Raw genomic sequence first — 17,712 nt, 5'->3', positions numbered from 1 at the left:
ATATATATATATATATAGAGAGAGAGAGAGAGAGAGAGAGAGAGAGAGAGAGAAAGAGAGAGAGAGATGTCGAAGGCCTGTGCCAGCACGGGCCCAATATATGTTATATTTTAGTCTTAATTTATATAACACAAATAGAATGCTTTAGTTATTTTAAGTTGTTAACTGACGTAATTTGCAAGATTTTTATTTAATTTTCATATAATACATGTTACCTACTTGTTCAAACTTTTGTGACATTAATAGTCAATTATATTTTTAAAATAATTTAAATTTTTTATTATTGAGATTTATAATACCTCTTCTATATTCCTATTTAGGTGACACTGATATAATTTTGAGAGTCAACCAAATATTTTATATAGTTAAAAAACTTTAAGTTATGATTTGTAATTTTTTTTCTTTTGAAAACTATAACAAATTATTTTTAAAAAATATTTTAAGCTATTAACTATTGTAATTACAGTACTTTTAGGTAATTTGAAAATAATACATGTTACTCTCCTTGTCCAAATTTTTGTGACATTAATAGTCAATTATACTTTTAGTTATTCCTATTTAAGTGGAACTGGTATAATTTTAAGAGTCAATCAAATATTTTAGATCTTTTAAATTTTTAAAGTTGTTAATTATTGTGATCTATAATATTTTTTTTATATATAACAGATTAATTTTTTTTAGATATTTTAATTTATAATACTTTTTATGTATTTTTCAAATGATATATGTTACTCTCCTTGTCCAAACTTTTGTGATTAATAGTCAATTATATTTTAAAAATAATTTAAATTTTTAATTAGTCTTTCTTCTATTTCAATTTAAATGATACAGATAAAATTTCGAGAGTCATCCAAATATTTATATTTAAAATTTTTTAAGTTATTAATTATTATGATTTATAGGAATTTTTTTGTATTTTTTTTTTTTTTGAAATATATACCAGATAAACAAAATAAGACAAACAAATTGATGAAAGCAAGGGAAAGGACCAATGAAGTTGTGCTAAAACAGACTGACTGACCTTTAAATTTTTAAAATTGTTAACTATTGTGATTTATAGTAATTTTTTGAAATATATAATAGAGTAATTTTTTTTTAGATATTTTAAACTATTAACTATTCTAATTTATAATATTTTGAGAAAATGGCCAAAAGAGCCCCCAACCTTTACCCCAAATTTCAACTACACACTTATACTTTGCGGAGGTCCTATGACCCTCCTAAACATTTTTAAAATGGAATTGTTCCCCCCCCCCCCCGAAAACTCACACCCAGATGTGTAATGGAAAGTGAGCAACACGCTCCTGCTATGTCATGCCACATAATTTTCACGTAATATTATATTTTTATATTAAAAAAATTAATTATTATTCTTTAATATATATATATATATATATATATATATATATATATATATATATTCTCTTTCTCTACATCTTTAATAACCTAATATACCTTCTATCTTCTCTCTAACTTTTGGCCCCTCAATCTATGGTCGTCTCTTGGAGCTCTGATCGGCGGAGCTCCAATGGATACTACGAAAAATCAACAATTTTCATTTTTTAGAAACTAAAAAAGAAGTATTATTCATTGTTAGTTTTTTGTGCTTAAATTTCTATATTTTGGAACAGTGCCATATAAAACATTGATACCCACATCAGATTATTTGTATTTTATATTTCTTGTTCATTTTCTGTTTAGTTTTTGAATTCAATAAGAGATTTTTGGATTTTATTTTCATGGATTGTGTTGAATCCCTGAAGTATTTGAGTTTGAATGTTGATTTGGGATTTGGGTTTTTAGCGTTTGGGTAGCTTGGACAATTGTATAAATTTTTGGAGTTGTTGTTTGATTTGGGATTGAGGGTTTTGCAATTTAGTTGGTGTTGTAAGGATTGGAACCATTTCTTTTGTGATTTTTGTGGGAAATCAAGTGAATTGAGAAATGGGTGTTCCAAAAATGATTTTGATGGAAAATGTAGTGAAAAGATGAAGTCTTGTAAGATTGGGTTGTTGATGAATTCGAACTTAGAAGAGGAAAAAAAATGGTGATTTATTGGAATTGGAAGATGAGAAGGAAGAGTTTGAAGAAGAGTGTAATGATGAAGACAAAGTATTTGATGTTTTGTCACTGAGAAATATGGTAAAGATCGAAAGGCGGAGAGCAAATGTTACTTGTTTGGAAGATAAATAGAGATGAGTAAGATAAAGAGATTGGTCATGGTAGCCATTGAAGAGTTGTTAAAGTTTTTTATGAGAGTATTTTGGGATGGTGATGAAGAAGAAAGAAAAAATAAAATAAAATAAAATGAAAATAATATATATATATATATATATATATATATATATATATATATATACACACACACTTTTATATTAAAAAGAAATGTAAAAAATATTTTTTTAAGATTTTCGGACTACTCACTCTCTCTGAGAGAGTGAGACACACTTTCTTTGCCACATAAGCCTTTAGGGGTGTAATAATTTCATTTTTTAAATGTTCAAGAGGGTCATAGGATCCCCGCAAAGTATAAGTGTGTAGTTGGAATTTGGGACAAAGGTTGGGAGCTCTTTTGGCCATTTTCTCTAATATTTTTTATGTAATTTATAAATAATATATGTTACTCTCCTTGTTCAAAATTTTGTGTCATTGATAGTCAATTATATTTTAAAATAATTTAACTTTTTAATTATTGTGATTTGTAATATGTTTCTTCTATTTTACTACTAATTTAAATGACACAATGTTTAGATGACTGTAATAATTAATTAAGGAGTGATATTGTAAAATCATGATTGAAGTGGCGAAACAGACATGTCCTAAATGACTTATAATAACTAATTAAAAGTGATATAGCAAAATTATTCTAAAAAAAATACTTGTGAAAAAAAATTTAAATGAATCACATATAAGACGTCAAGTTAATTTAATATTAAATATTATTAAATTTTTAATAGTTAAATGACTTTATAATATTTTTTTAATACTTAAATGACTTATAATAATTAATTAGGGAAGATATAATAAATTCACGATTGAAGCAGCTGGAGCAGGCAGCACAAGCAGGCGCGTCGACCTGCTGCCTGCTTGACATAATGTTTAGATGGCCGTAATAATTAATTAGGGAGTGATATAGTAAAATCACGATTGAAGTCTACTTGACACAACGTTTAAATGACCATAATAATTAATCAGGGAGTGATATAGTAAAATCATGGTTGAAGTTGTGAAGCAGACATGTCCTAAATGACTTATAATAACTAATTAAAAGTGATATAGCAAAATTATTATAAAAAAATACTTGTGAAAAAAAATTAAGTGAATCACATATAAGACGTCAAGTTAATTTAATATTAAATATTATTAAATTTTTAATATTTAAATGACTTTGTAATAATTTTTAATATTTAAATCTTATAATAATTAATTATGAACGATATAATAAAATCACGATTAAAGCAGCTGAAACAGAGAACACAAGCTCGATCTGCTGCCTGCTTATTCCCTCTCTCTATATATATTGCATCTTTGACTTGTCAGCCGTTGACAATGGCGGTGACACTAGCGGCCTATTTCTTTATGCCCAAGTATTAGAAGTGGTATGGAAGCGCAAATGAAGGATGGGTAAAAAAGGAAATAGTTTTATCCAATCCAAATCTAAATTAGTTGAACTTTAAATGATGAATCACTGAGATTGTTAACCAATATCCAATTTTTAACCAATATCCAATTTTTAAAAAATCTGAATTGGGCTAAAAAAAAAAAGTCATATTTGTTACAACAGTCTATGTACTACAGTTGTCCTTCCATACTTTAAGCACTGAGATTGTATACGATCTTCAAGGGAAATCCTATACCACCAGAAATTTCTTCTTACAAGCCCACTTCTCCGAGAATTCAAAGGCTCAAATTAGGGTGGGCGTTCGGTAATTCAGTTCGGTTTTGGTTTCGATTTTTTTAATTTGGTTTTTTCGGTTTTCGGTTATTGTAATAGGTGTACCGAAAACCGAATCGAATTTGTTCAGTTCGGTTATGTTTCACTTTAATAACTTCAGTTTTTCGGTTTTGGGCTTGTTTAATGGGCTAAATTAAATTTGTAAATTGGACTATTTTTTAAGATTAAAAATTAATTGAAATATAAAATTAATTGTCAAAACCATTTTTTACACACACAAAAAAAACACTAGCCCAATTTTTTGTTTTCACTTTTTCAGACCAAATTAAGATGATACAATCACAAATACATTAATAAAGCATTAAACTATTAAAATTTAAAGCCAAGTTTATTGAGCTTGCAGCCCCTTGCTTAATGCTTCGTCTATTGCAGATTGTCATACTATATTATCACGTTTGAGGACTTTTTTTTTCATAATATGAAACAACATGGTGCACTTTTTTTAGTTTGGAAAGTGACAGTGTCCACTTAAAAATATAACAAATCAAACTATATATTATGTTTTTTTGTCTCCAACTTAATACGAACTTAGGAAAAAATATAGACTACACACTTGGCTACATGATTCTGAGTCATCTTTATCACATTTTATGATTTTATGGCCAAACTGATACTAGACTATTATTATACTACACACTTGGAGACACAAACAAAAATTAGGAATCCAAGAATTTTGAGATTTGGGAAGTGTTAAGACACTTAGACCAATATAGTAATAACTAATAAACTTGGGTTGAATCAACATTCAGCAATTGGGCTGTAGTACGCTATTAAATTAATTGGGCTTAGCCTGTATATTAATAATTCGGTTTAAACCGAAAATCGAAATATACAACATCAATAACCGAAAACCAAACCGAATACCGAAATTATAAAAAAAAATAAACCAACACCGAACCGAAATATCGAAAAAACGAAACCAAAAAACCGAATTAGTTCGGTTCGATTTTTTGATTTTCGGTATTTATGCCCACCCCTAGCTGAAATATGGTTAGATTTTGTCATGTTTTAGACTTTAAGGGGTTGTTTGGTAGAGTACATTGAAAAGTTAATACATCCATTAGTTTAATGTGTATTAGTAGTACCTTGTTTGGTATATCTTTTCACCCTATGTATAACTAATGTTTGCATTAGTTGTATACTCTATTGTGTATTGAAGTGTGTATTAATACCTCAAAATTTATGGCATTAGTAATGCAATGGATTTAATTCATGCATTAACATGATTAAAGACACTATTATCTCTCGAAATTTTTTTTGCATCATTTCCAAAATATACATCGAATCAAATACTGTATAAGAAAAATACAAGCATAACTAATGCAAGCATAGCTAACACAAGCATTGTTAATACAAGCATTACTAATATACTATATTTTGCTCTATTTTTATACACTCTACCAAACGACCCTAACAAAGCAAATGGTGAAAACAAATTTCAATCCGTCCGATTCAGATATCTTCCCTGATGCTGCAAATCTATCGAAATTGAAAGGCAGGTCATCAAATATATATATACTACATAATTTTAAGGTTCAATGTATTAATTACAAACTTTACATTTATTTTGTATATACAAAAAGTTTAATACAAAAATACTGACCAATATTCTATTGGTATCAATCAAAATTTTAGCATAAATAAATATTGTATGTAAAGTTATTTAACTCACAAATATTTTTAAGTATTATTGGTATCTATTATGAAAATATTTATTTCTTACTGTTCTAATTCTAAAGCACTGAGGCTAAAATTTAATTTGTTTTTTTAATATCATATAATGACATAAATTTATCGCAACTTAAAATATAATTTTATTTGTTAGATTGAATTGAATTATACATGAAATATACTATATTCAAGAAAGTTAAAAATCACATCGTACATTTAGTGAGTTTCCTATAGTGTTCCTAACTCCTTTATTTTCTATGGAAGATCTATTAAGAACATGGTTCTTGTACTTTTTTCTTTATCATTCTTTGCACATAAATTATTGCTTGTTCAATATTATTAACGGAAAAGGGCCTAAAATGTCCTTCAACTATGTAAAATGATACAAAAATGCCCTTCGTCTACCTTTTGGGCCTAAAATTCCCTTTTCGTTTACCTATTGAACCTAAAATGCCCTTCTCACCTATCTATTGGGTCTAAAATGCCCTTCCCATCTACCTATTGGGTCTATTTGCCCTTTTACTTAGGCAAATTATATGAAAAAGTCATTCATAAAACTCAATTACATAAATAATAGTATTTTTTCGATATTACAAAAATAATTTTTTTTTTTCATATATAGCCATTTTAAAAAATCCAAAAAGATAATTATAATTCCTAATTTAATACAATAACTAATTATCAATTCACCTTAATTTAAGAGATATATTTTCAATCTTCAAATTAAAAGTGAAAAAGATAATCCTTGCTTTCAAAGATTTTTCTCTCTTATATTCAAAATTTAAATATTTTTAAATAAACTAAGTATTTCATTATTTGCTCGTGTATGTTTCATTTTATTTGCACGTATGTTAATCATCTAGTATTATTTCATTATTGTGTATTTTTAATTCTAATGTAATGGGTTAACCATAATTTTTTATGAATAAATATTTCTGGAATAAAAATCATTATGTTGGAAGTACAGATATATCATATATTTTTGTTGTATAAATATAATTAATGTCAAAGTCAAATTATTATTATATTTTTTATATAATTTTTGTACCATTTGATATAATATCAAATGGTGTTTGATATTATATCAAGTGGTGCAAATGGTGTTTGATATTATATCAAATGGTGCAAATGGTGCAAAAATTTTATAAAAAATATCATGAATATTTATCTCATAAATTATATAATAATAATCTGACTTTTACATTAATTATATTTATACAACAAAAATATGTGATATATCTGTACTTCCAACAAAATAATTTTTACTACATAAATATTTATCCATAAAAAATTATGGTTACCCCATTACATTAGAAGTAAAAATACACAATAATAAAATAATAGTAGATGATTAACATACATGAAAATAAAACGAAACATATACGAGCAAATAATGAAATACTTAGTTTATTTAAAAATATACGAATTTCGAATATAAGAGAGAAAAATATTTGAAAGCAAGGATTATATTTTCTACTTTTAATTTGAAGATTGAAAATATATCTATTAAATTAAGGTGAATTGTTAATTAGTTATTGCATTAAATTAAGAATTATAATTATCTTTTTTGATTTCTTAAAATTTCTATATATGAAGAAAAAAACTTTTAATTTTTTAATATCGAAAAAGTACTATTATTTATGTAATTAAGTTTTATGGATGACCTTTTCATATAATTTGCCTAAGTAAAAGGACAAAATAGGCCCAATAGGTAGATGAGAAAGGCATTTTAGACCCAATAGATAGGTGAGAAGGGCATTTTAGGTGCAATAGGTATAGGGAAAGAACATTTTAGGCCCAATAGGTAGACGAAGGATATTTTTACACAATTTTACATAGTTAAAGGGCATTTTAGGCCCTTTTTCGTATTATTAATTATTAAAATAATGTTAAGTTTGAATTGATAAAACAACATATAATCTCACAAAATAGGTTTGAGAATGGTAGAATGTACATAAATCTTACCTCGACTATTTCTAATAGAATTTTAAGTATTAATTGATATCTTAGAATAAGAAAACAAAGAAAATAAGAAAAATAATTTACTATGGCTAATTAAATTTTGATTTGATCAATTTAAAAATATAAAAAAAATATTTTTCTTGTTTTTTCACTCAGTGTCTGATGCTCGCACTAATGCCCTAACTAATTTGGATTGCGCATTGCAGGGGGGTGGCGCTCCCAACACAATTTTCTTCATTCCCAAGGCTCAAATCTGAGACTTCTGATTAAGGGTGGAGCAATTCCAACACTACACCACTATCTATATTGATAATCTAAATACTCCTTCCGTTTAAAAAAAATGATCTACTTTGACTTGACACGAAGTTTCTTCCAACACTACACCACTATCCATGTTGATAATCTAAATACTCCTTCCATTTTAAAAAAATTATCTCCTTTGACTTGACACAAAGTTTAAGATAATAAAGAAGACTTTTGAATCTTGTGGTCCTAAATTAAAGTTATGTGAAATGAACCAAAATGCCCTTTAATCTTGTGATATTAAACATGTCATGTGGAAATTTGAAAGTAAAGTATTGCCAAAAAGGGAAAAAGGGTCATTCTTTTTTAAACGGATTAAAAATGAAAGTAGGTCATTCTTTTTTAAACGGAAAGAGTATATTATATTATCAATATGCATTAATTGGACTCAAGAATAATTTATTCTTTATATCAAATTTGATCCGGCAACTAAAAATTAAATCAAACTTACATTAATTCAATTATTTAAATTATTTTCTAAAGTTTAAAATGAAATAAAATACAGACTTCATTCTCTGTTTAGATGAAGATCTACAATTTTTAAATTTTGGGAATACTGTTAGGATCCGTTTGATCATAGTATTTTGGAGATGAGTTTTGAAGTTAAAAAAATATAAAAATTGAAAATAAATTTGATTTTTTTAGAAGTTTTTGAAAATTGAGTTATTTTATGAAAATAAAAAAATTAAGAAAATAAATTTAAACGTACAAAAGTAAATTCAAAAAAGTGGAACACCTCTTGAGGTGTTTTTCAAAAATTCAAAAATAGTGAAAAAGTATTTTGAAATATTTATGACCAAAAAAATATTCTGAAATAAAGTAAAAATGTATTTCAAAATATTGTGAAAAATATTTATCACCAAACGCCTACTTAGTTTACTTTAAATTTCAAGCATTCTATCTTATTTATTTATTTGTCGTGATATTTTTATGCTCTATTAAATATTAAAATTAATAATTCAATAAATTATTTTTTATTTATAATTTTTTTTTTCAATTTAACCTATACTAATTATTTTTATCACACTAACTAATTTCATCCAATTTTTACTATATTAAAGAAAAATAAAATTGGAATTAATTAATTTATTTAATTTCTAAAATAATAGATAGTTTATACTCACATTAGTTATGCTATGAATTAAAGTGAAGCAACTACAAAAAGTACAACAACAACAACATACCCAGTGTAGCAACTACAAAAGTAATTAGATTAAATTTCAGATTATTTTTTTAAAAAAAAAGTGCATGGTATTGAATACTATCTTTTGAAAAAAAACTTCTCTGATAAAACTGATAATTGATGATCAGTTGAAGACAAAAATTGAGTTTATATTTTTACATATACACCGAATATTTTTGTTGTTCCAGTGTGTTGTTTCCACGTGCCCATTAGAATTTAGTACAACTTGAATGACTTTTCAAAAATTTAATATATTTTTTGCTTGTTGTACAACTTCTTGAAATTGAATTAAGTTATATAATTTGCTAAAATGACATTTCTTATCCTTGCTTGTCATTCAACCCATGATTAAAAAAAAATATTATACAACAAATCTCAACAGAAAAAATAAGCATTATTGGTTTGACAAAAAAAGTTGAGAAATAGTAACTTAAGTGCATACATTATTGACGTTTAATAATGAAATGAATGAACGAAATTTGATTTTTTACTACTAATAATAAAACTTTAATGTATATTTATACAATTAAAAATAATAGAGAGTGATAGTTTTATAGATATATTTTAATATAAGTAATAAAAATAATTAATAAAAAATAGAGATATATTTTATAATAACTTCCTAAAAGATCATCCATTTATATTGTCATTAAATTATAATTTAGAAATAAAAATTAATGACAAAACTCGTTTATCTATATACACAATTAAAAATAAGAGATAAGTAAAACTTATATACATATATACTTAATACATGTAGTATTTAAATAATATCATAAAAGATAGCATTATATTTTATAATAAGTTTATAAAATTATTCTACTTATAATGTTAATAAATTTAAACAAAAATCCATAAATACCTAAAATAAAAAATATTACATATAATATAAAAAGATATTGCAAAGATGGAGGATTGAAAATATCAAAGGTAAAATCAACATTACATAAAATAAAGAGGAATAATATCTATGTCCAAAGTACGAATTTGTTCAAATGAAGAATTAAGAATATTTACATTCTTGGAATAGTAAGGATCAATATGGGAAAACTAAAGTCTTGATAATAAAGTTAACTAATAGAAGAGATCACAGAAAATAATAACCTAGATAAAAATATAATGTGTTACAGTGTATGCATTAAGATGTATAGTGGTATACAAATGGTATGTTTGTAAGGTATTTTTATTTTATATCAAGAAGTTTGAAAAAAGGAGTGAAGAAAGAGATATTTTCAAGTTAAAGACCTTTTGCCCTTGATAATGAATATAATTACAAGTTTGTCCTTGGTCGTTCCTCCATTTACTCTTCTATATAAAATAGGAAAAGGATAACTTAAATAAATCCCTGAATTTTTAAGTGATATTACATAAAATTTTGACTATTTTGTTAATTACATCTTATCTCTTTTTTTTTTTTTTTTGAAATAGTGATACATATGGTATACGGTGATACATATAAAAAAGTGATACATTTAAAATAAATTAGATCTTTATTTTTGGAAGTAACTGATTTTGTTTAATTCTGCGACGCAAATCACACCAAAACTGTTACAAGCGCAAAATATGCAATTCCACTCGATCAGATTTTAAATTTGAAGCAAATCAAAATTTTTGAAGCAAGCCAGATTACAAGCTTAATCATTTTGAATTTGCCCAAAAAAACATCGTTCTTCCTTCTTAATTTTCTGATTATCTTCAATGAAACTCATGACTATGTTGTTGCGTCATTTCGGGGTTTGCAGTTCACCGAAAATGGCTTTTAAAAGATGACAGTAATGCGGAGGCTGCAGTTCCTACACGGTGGAGGAAAGATGAGATTGGATGCAGTGCTTTTGGACAGGTTTATATTGGAATGAATCTCGATTCTGGTGAACTGCTCGCCATCAAGCAAGTTTGTTTTTTATTTTGAACTTAGTGCAATGGAATTCTTAGGTATTTTAATTTTATTGATTAGTGATACTCAAAATATTTTTGATTTAGTATTTTTTTTAATTCAGGTTATGATAGTTGCAAATTGTGAGTGAACCTGTATTCGAAAGTATTCACTATTTATTACAACAAGTGATATTGTAATTGGTAGTGATGATTTTGAAGCGGATGGTATGGCAATTGAGTGTCATGATATTGTTGAGTCGTCTGAACTTGCAGTAGTTGTAGTGGTAACATTGAATCTCTGTCTCTTGTTGATATGGATGGTGAAGAACAAATAAGTGATTGTTATAATAGTGTTGTAAAGGTGATAAAAAGTATAAAAATAAAGCTACTCTTGTATCGATAATGCGTAATTATGCAATCAAGCACATGTTTAATTTTAGAGCTGAGAGATCTGACAAACAGAGATTTGATTTTAGTTTTTCATCTTCAATTTTTGATTGAATTGATAATTGATACATCTGAAAATTGTAGTGATACATTTGCCTAAATTACATGAAATTGCTGATTTTATTTGTTTGCAAGTTAAGTTTTACTAATTTTTTTTATAAAAGTGGATTTATATATTGTATGTTGTAGTATGTGATTCATATAATTACTTGCTTACTGTGCATTGTATTTTTTTGATAACGCATAACCATTCTGGAGTTTTAGGGAGTAAAGATGATTCATATGAATGATACTTATGTTATCATTATATTTGTAAAATGATGATTCATACGGTAGATGATGTTTTTATGTCAGAAAAATGGTGATACATTCTTCAATTGAACGAGGCAAAATCATCACGTATGATGTTAAGTTATTTGACATTTATTACATTGTAACTAAGTTGCTTTGCAGTCTATTTTAGCTTTTCTGATAACAGATGTATCAAAGTGATACATCTGAAAATCATATGTATCATTTTGATACATCTGTAAAAGTATGCCACAACTTGAAATCTCATTCTTTATATTTAATTAATCTGTAATGTTTATGATTCATATATTATGTTGACTAACATAACTCTATATGAAAAAATATTTTTCAGGTTAAAGAATCAACTAACTACATATAGAGTGTGTATGAATAAGAAAGAAAATATAAAGTTAGGTTGGATAATAGAACATGCAACTGTGGTAGATTTCAACTTGACGAGATACCATGCGCGCATGCTATTGCTATTTTGAAAAGCAAACATGTAAAGGAAATGAAGCCATATTGTTCTGATTACTACAAGAAGGAGATACTAGTCAAGACTTATGAAATGCCACTGTGTCCAATGCCCGATAAACGAGATTGGCATGTACCACTGGAGGTATTGAAAGATGTGGTTTTGCCTCAAAAATATAATCGTTCACCAAGAGGACCTAAGAAAGAAAGACAAAAGAAAAGTGGCAAAAAGTTTTCATCAACCTCAAATCGTTGTGGAAAGTGTGGGCATGAAGGGTATAACAGACGAACTTGCAACTACTTCCCAATAGAGATGTGACATTTTTCTTTGAAGTGGACCCAGACTTGTTTACTTAGTTCAATATTTTGAATTCAATAACTTTTGTTAAATTCTCAAAAATTTGTTGCTTGAGATATTTTGTTTTCAACAAAATCATAAATATTTTTTAAAATCAATGTTTATAATTCATTAGAACTATTCTCAGATGCAGATATGTTAGAGTTCATGATATTTATGTGATTCATACCACCAATTCTTGTTATATTGTTAAGAGATTTTAACAGCTCATGATTACTGGTGATACATTTTCATCTGATAATTAAAAGTGACACATATTAAAAAATTTATGAATGTCATGCGATTCATATTAAGCGTTCATGAAATTTATGTGATTCATATTAGTAATTGCTGATTCAATGTTAAGACATTTAGACACAACTGAAAAATTTGTGATACATTTTCAACATATTATTTGCAAGTGATACATATTAAATTTTTTATGAATTTTATATGATTCATATTAACCGTTCATAAAAGTTACATGATTCATATTAGTAATGCGTGATTTATTGTTAAGGCAAGTTAACACAACTGGAATGTGGGTGATACATTTACAATATATTATTTTGTAGTGATACATATTAATACATTTGTGACTGATATATGATTCATATTAAGCGTTCAATAAAGACATGTGATTCATATTAGTAATGTGTGATTCATTGTTAAGACATTTCAACATAAATGGTATTTCAATTAAACTCCTTAACATAGTTGATAAGAAATTAAGCAGCTATATATGTATTTCACAAAGGTTCCATTAATAATTCCTTATATTTTATATGAATCAAACATATGTATCAAACACATACTAAACGATGGCAAACACAATCATAACACAACAGATAAAATAATATGGTCGACAAACATGAAACGCTTCATTTCATAAGCTAAAATGTCATGACATTAACAACAAAAATACTGAAAATTTAATATATAAAACTGGTTGTCTTGAAATATCCAGAAATCCCCAAACATAAGAAACGAAATATCCAGAAATCCACAAATATAAGAAACCACAATTCTTTTGTCAAACAATAAATACTAGACAACTACAGCTCGATATCAATCATCTCTGTATCCTCGGATAGAATGAAGGTGAGTTTAGGCCTAAGCGGATCTTGATTGTCACTAACATATTCATTAGATGACTTATTCACACCATAATTTCATAACAATGGTGCGTATCTGGTACGATGCATTTATGGATCAAACTCTCAAGAAGGTATTTGATGTCCATCACTTAAAAATTCAGCATATGCTGCTATAAACAAACCACAATCCCTGAAAACAGAACAATATGTAGTTTATGGATTGTTGTGAGCTATTATGTAAAAATTTGCTATCTAAAAGAATAAATAATACGTACAACGTGCCGCTTGTTTGATACACAATACCATCAACAATTTGAACATCAAATGTATACGAAAATATATTTTTTATAGTTGACATGGTGAAAAGTCTAAACAATTGAAATCATCTTTGTTGTCGATGCATTTCAACCCGATAACAATAGCAAACTCGTACAAAGAAAATCAAAGAATTGTATTATTGATCAATACCCTTAGTTGATCCTGATATGAGTATTGGACCTCTAAGGTCATCAAACACCTTGCTATCGATCCTTGAAAGTTACAATTAGGGAGGTCCAGAAATGACCCAAAACAAGTGCTTCTGAAAATTTTGATTCATTCATCCTTCAAAATTTCTTTAAGCCTATCTATTACATTGATGTTGTGTGCACTACCAATCCATAAGTTTCAGGCAAGTCATTTTTTCACAACTAAATTAACGTTCTGCCAACAACAAAAACTGACAATAACACAAATCTGAAGATGATTCATATGTCAAATGTATCACATATTTATAAATTACAACAACAATAAAATAAGTATAGAAAGTATTATCACATATGTATCGCCAAAAATCTGATGCATAGAGAATCACTCTTACACTGTATGACAATATGTATCACCAATTAAATATCAAAATGTGTATCAAACATTCAATGTGAAAAAAATGTATCACTCAATAATAGCATTTGAATTACCCATTAATTAAAACAATAACTGTAACAACCATATGAATCACCAGAACACTATATGTATCACTCATTAATATAATATGTATCACCCATTAAAAACATAAAAATTGTATAAATTGTATGAATCACCATAATATCCATATAATGATAAAACATATATCATTTATATGAATCACCATTAAATTATAAGCATATATGAATAGCTAAATACTTTTATATATCTATCAATCGATTCTTTTATGTTTACCATATATACGTATCACTTGCGATAACAATACCTGATTCAACAGAGATTTGGGGATATAATTTATTTTCTCCTCATCTTTTATTTGAATGTAGGAATCTTGATTTTTAACATCAAAAACTTGTCTTAAAATCTTTAATTTTTCAGGGTCATTGCGCTGCTTTGACCTATTTTTGCTAAAACCTAATTCGGTGTAATCAAAGTTGCCTGGAGTAAAAATCTAGAACTTGATTACTACCAGGAACACCTTTTTGTGTTTCAATTAAGAAAATCTCCAAGATGAATGAGGGTGAATCTTCATTAGTCATTGAAGATAAAAAAAATTAACACAAAAGAAGTTAAAGCATATATGAATATTGACTTGTCTTGTTAAAAACTAACTTAAAACCCACATAAACAAACAACTAACCTTTTTAATGTAGTTGAAAAATTTTAAAATTTAACGATGAAAGATTATGGTTCAAATCAGTTGAAGTAGTGGAGAAGAAAGTTAACTCAAAATCTGCTGATATAGGAGAGATTTTTAGGGGAGAAATTTGTGGAAAAAAAATGATATGCATTAAAAGATGAGAGAAAATCGCGTTAATGGAGGAGAGAAAAAAAGGGTATGAGATTTACAGCACATCATGTATCAGCACTAAAGTAGCAAAAAGAAATTTTATGTAATTTTTAAAAGGGTAAGGGATATTTGGTAATATGGTGTCTTAAGTTTAAAATTTGTGTAATTTATCCCCCCAAAAAACTAGATATTGAAGGACCTAATTACGGGATCAATATTTTAATTTTAAGAAAAATAAATGATTATAATTTGCTATTTAATTATTACTCGTAATTTTTTTTACTTAATTATCATTTTTAGTTAATGTAACTAATTTTTCGTTATCAATCGTATTCATTCATTCAATGAATATAATTCATATGTGTTCACTTGGAGTTGTATATATAGATACATAACTATAAAAATACAGTCAAACATAATTATGTCCATAGGAATTCAATTAAAAGGGAATGGCAAAAATGTTTTGTCTCTTTTGCTTTAATAACATATGTCCACTTATAAAACACTTATAATGCAACAATACAAAAGGTACATCTGAAAATTTTTAGTCCATTTATATATCACCAATAGAAATGACTCATAACGAAATGAAGTACAATATATATATATATATATATTATTTTTCTTACTTTATAGAAGAGTGATTATGTGGGACAATTAAGGATTGTTTTGTCATTTCAAAAAAAGTCTACATTTAGAGGGCTAGTAAGTAGGAGTACGTTTGTAGTAGTAGGAAAGAGTGCTCAATTTGTATTGGTCTTGTAGAGGGCTAGTAAGTAGGAGTACGTTTGTAATAGTAGGAAAGAGTGCTCAATTTGTATTGGTCTTGTAGTGTCTTGTAGCCTCTTGTTTGTGGTATTTTGGTGATGTTTACTTTGTGGGTGTCTGGTTTTCTTTATTATCCAGCGGTGTGCCACCCCTTGTTTGTTGTTTGCTTCTATGTTTTGTTATATTTGTTATCTGTCCTGAGTCCGAGGTCTATCGGAAACAACCTCTCAATTCATCTGAGGTTGTGGTATGGACTGCGTACACTCTACCCTCTTCAAACCTCACTTTATGGGAATACACTGGATTTGTTGTTGTTGTTATAAATATTGTGATTTATAATACTTTTTTTTATTTCAATTTAAGTGACCCTGATATAATTTCGAGAGTCAGTTAAATATTTTATATCTTTTAAATTTTTTAAGTTGTTAATTATGTGATTTATAATATTTTTTAACATAATTTTTCAATAAGACTCACTCCGTCCTAATTTATATGGCACAAATAAAATTTCTACAATCAATCAATTTTTTTTATATATTTTTTTATATTAAGTTCTTAATATTTTTATTTACAATACATTTTATCTTATTTTCAAATAATATATGTTACTTTATGTCTTTCTCTGTCCTATCTCAATTTATGTGATACTAATATAATTTCGATAGTTCATCAAATTTTTTATGTTGACATATCATTTTATGTCTATTTTATTCTTTTTAATACATATTTTTTTTAATGCTTAGATGACCACAATAATTAATTAGGGATGATATAGTAAAATCACGATTGAAGCGGCGAAGCATACTCATAATAACTTATTAGAGGTGATATAGTAAAATTAATATAAAAAATAGGTGTGAAAAAATTTAAGCGGGCTTCATATAGGATGTCAAATTCATTTAAAACATCAATAGTTAATTTATTATTATTTTTATTTATTTTACCTTTTTATTAAATAGTATTAATTTTTTTAATAATTAGATGACTTATAATAATTAATTAGAAATGAAATAGTAAAATTACGATTGACGCAGTTGAAACAAACATATCATAAATGTCTATTTTATTTTTTTAATTAAATATTATTAATTTTTTAAAAAATACTTAAATAATATATAATAATTAAATAAAAGTGATAAGTAAAATCACGAAGCAAGTAAACATGAGGATCTTCACCTGCTTCCTTCGCCCTTTTATATATTAGAAAATTTAGTAAGAATGTATTATTAATTTAAATTATTAGTGAGGAAAAATTTAGATTTAAAAAATGTCGTCAACTTTTAGAAATGAATCATTAATGTTATACATTTTACACTTTTATTTTACTATCTTACAAAATTTAACTCATCTATATCTATACCATTATAGAAATGATTAATTTATACTACTTTTCTTAATGATTATTTTAATATCATGATTCTATATTTTATCAATATCTCATTAAGTAGCCTAATACAAATATGAACTCTATTTGACCTAGTTAAATTTTTATCTCTTGTGATGCAAAAATTACTATTATTCAACATACTCGAACAAAATATCACATTCTGAAAGTTTTATAAATAATAAGTTGATAAAATTCTCATACTACTCAGG

The 17,712-nt window shown here is 26.4% G+C and overlaps 1 pseudogene; it reads left to right on the top strand.

The window, feature by feature from the left end:
- LOC124896222 overlaps positions 1-2,193 on the top strand; it is an 11,338-nt pseudogene extending 9,145 nt beyond the window's left edge.
- The last annotated feature ends 15,519 nt before the right edge of the window (positions 2,194-17,712 follow it).

The sequence above is a fragment of the Capsicum annuum genome, chromosome 2 (genome assembly GCF_002878395.1).
Source record: "Capsicum annuum cultivar UCD-10X-F1 chromosome 2, UCD10Xv1.1, whole genome shotgun sequence".
NCBI classification, from domain to species: Eukaryota; Viridiplantae; Streptophyta; class Magnoliopsida; order Solanales; family Solanaceae; genus Capsicum; species Capsicum annuum.
This window is presented reverse-complemented; position numbering and strand designations above follow the sequence as displayed.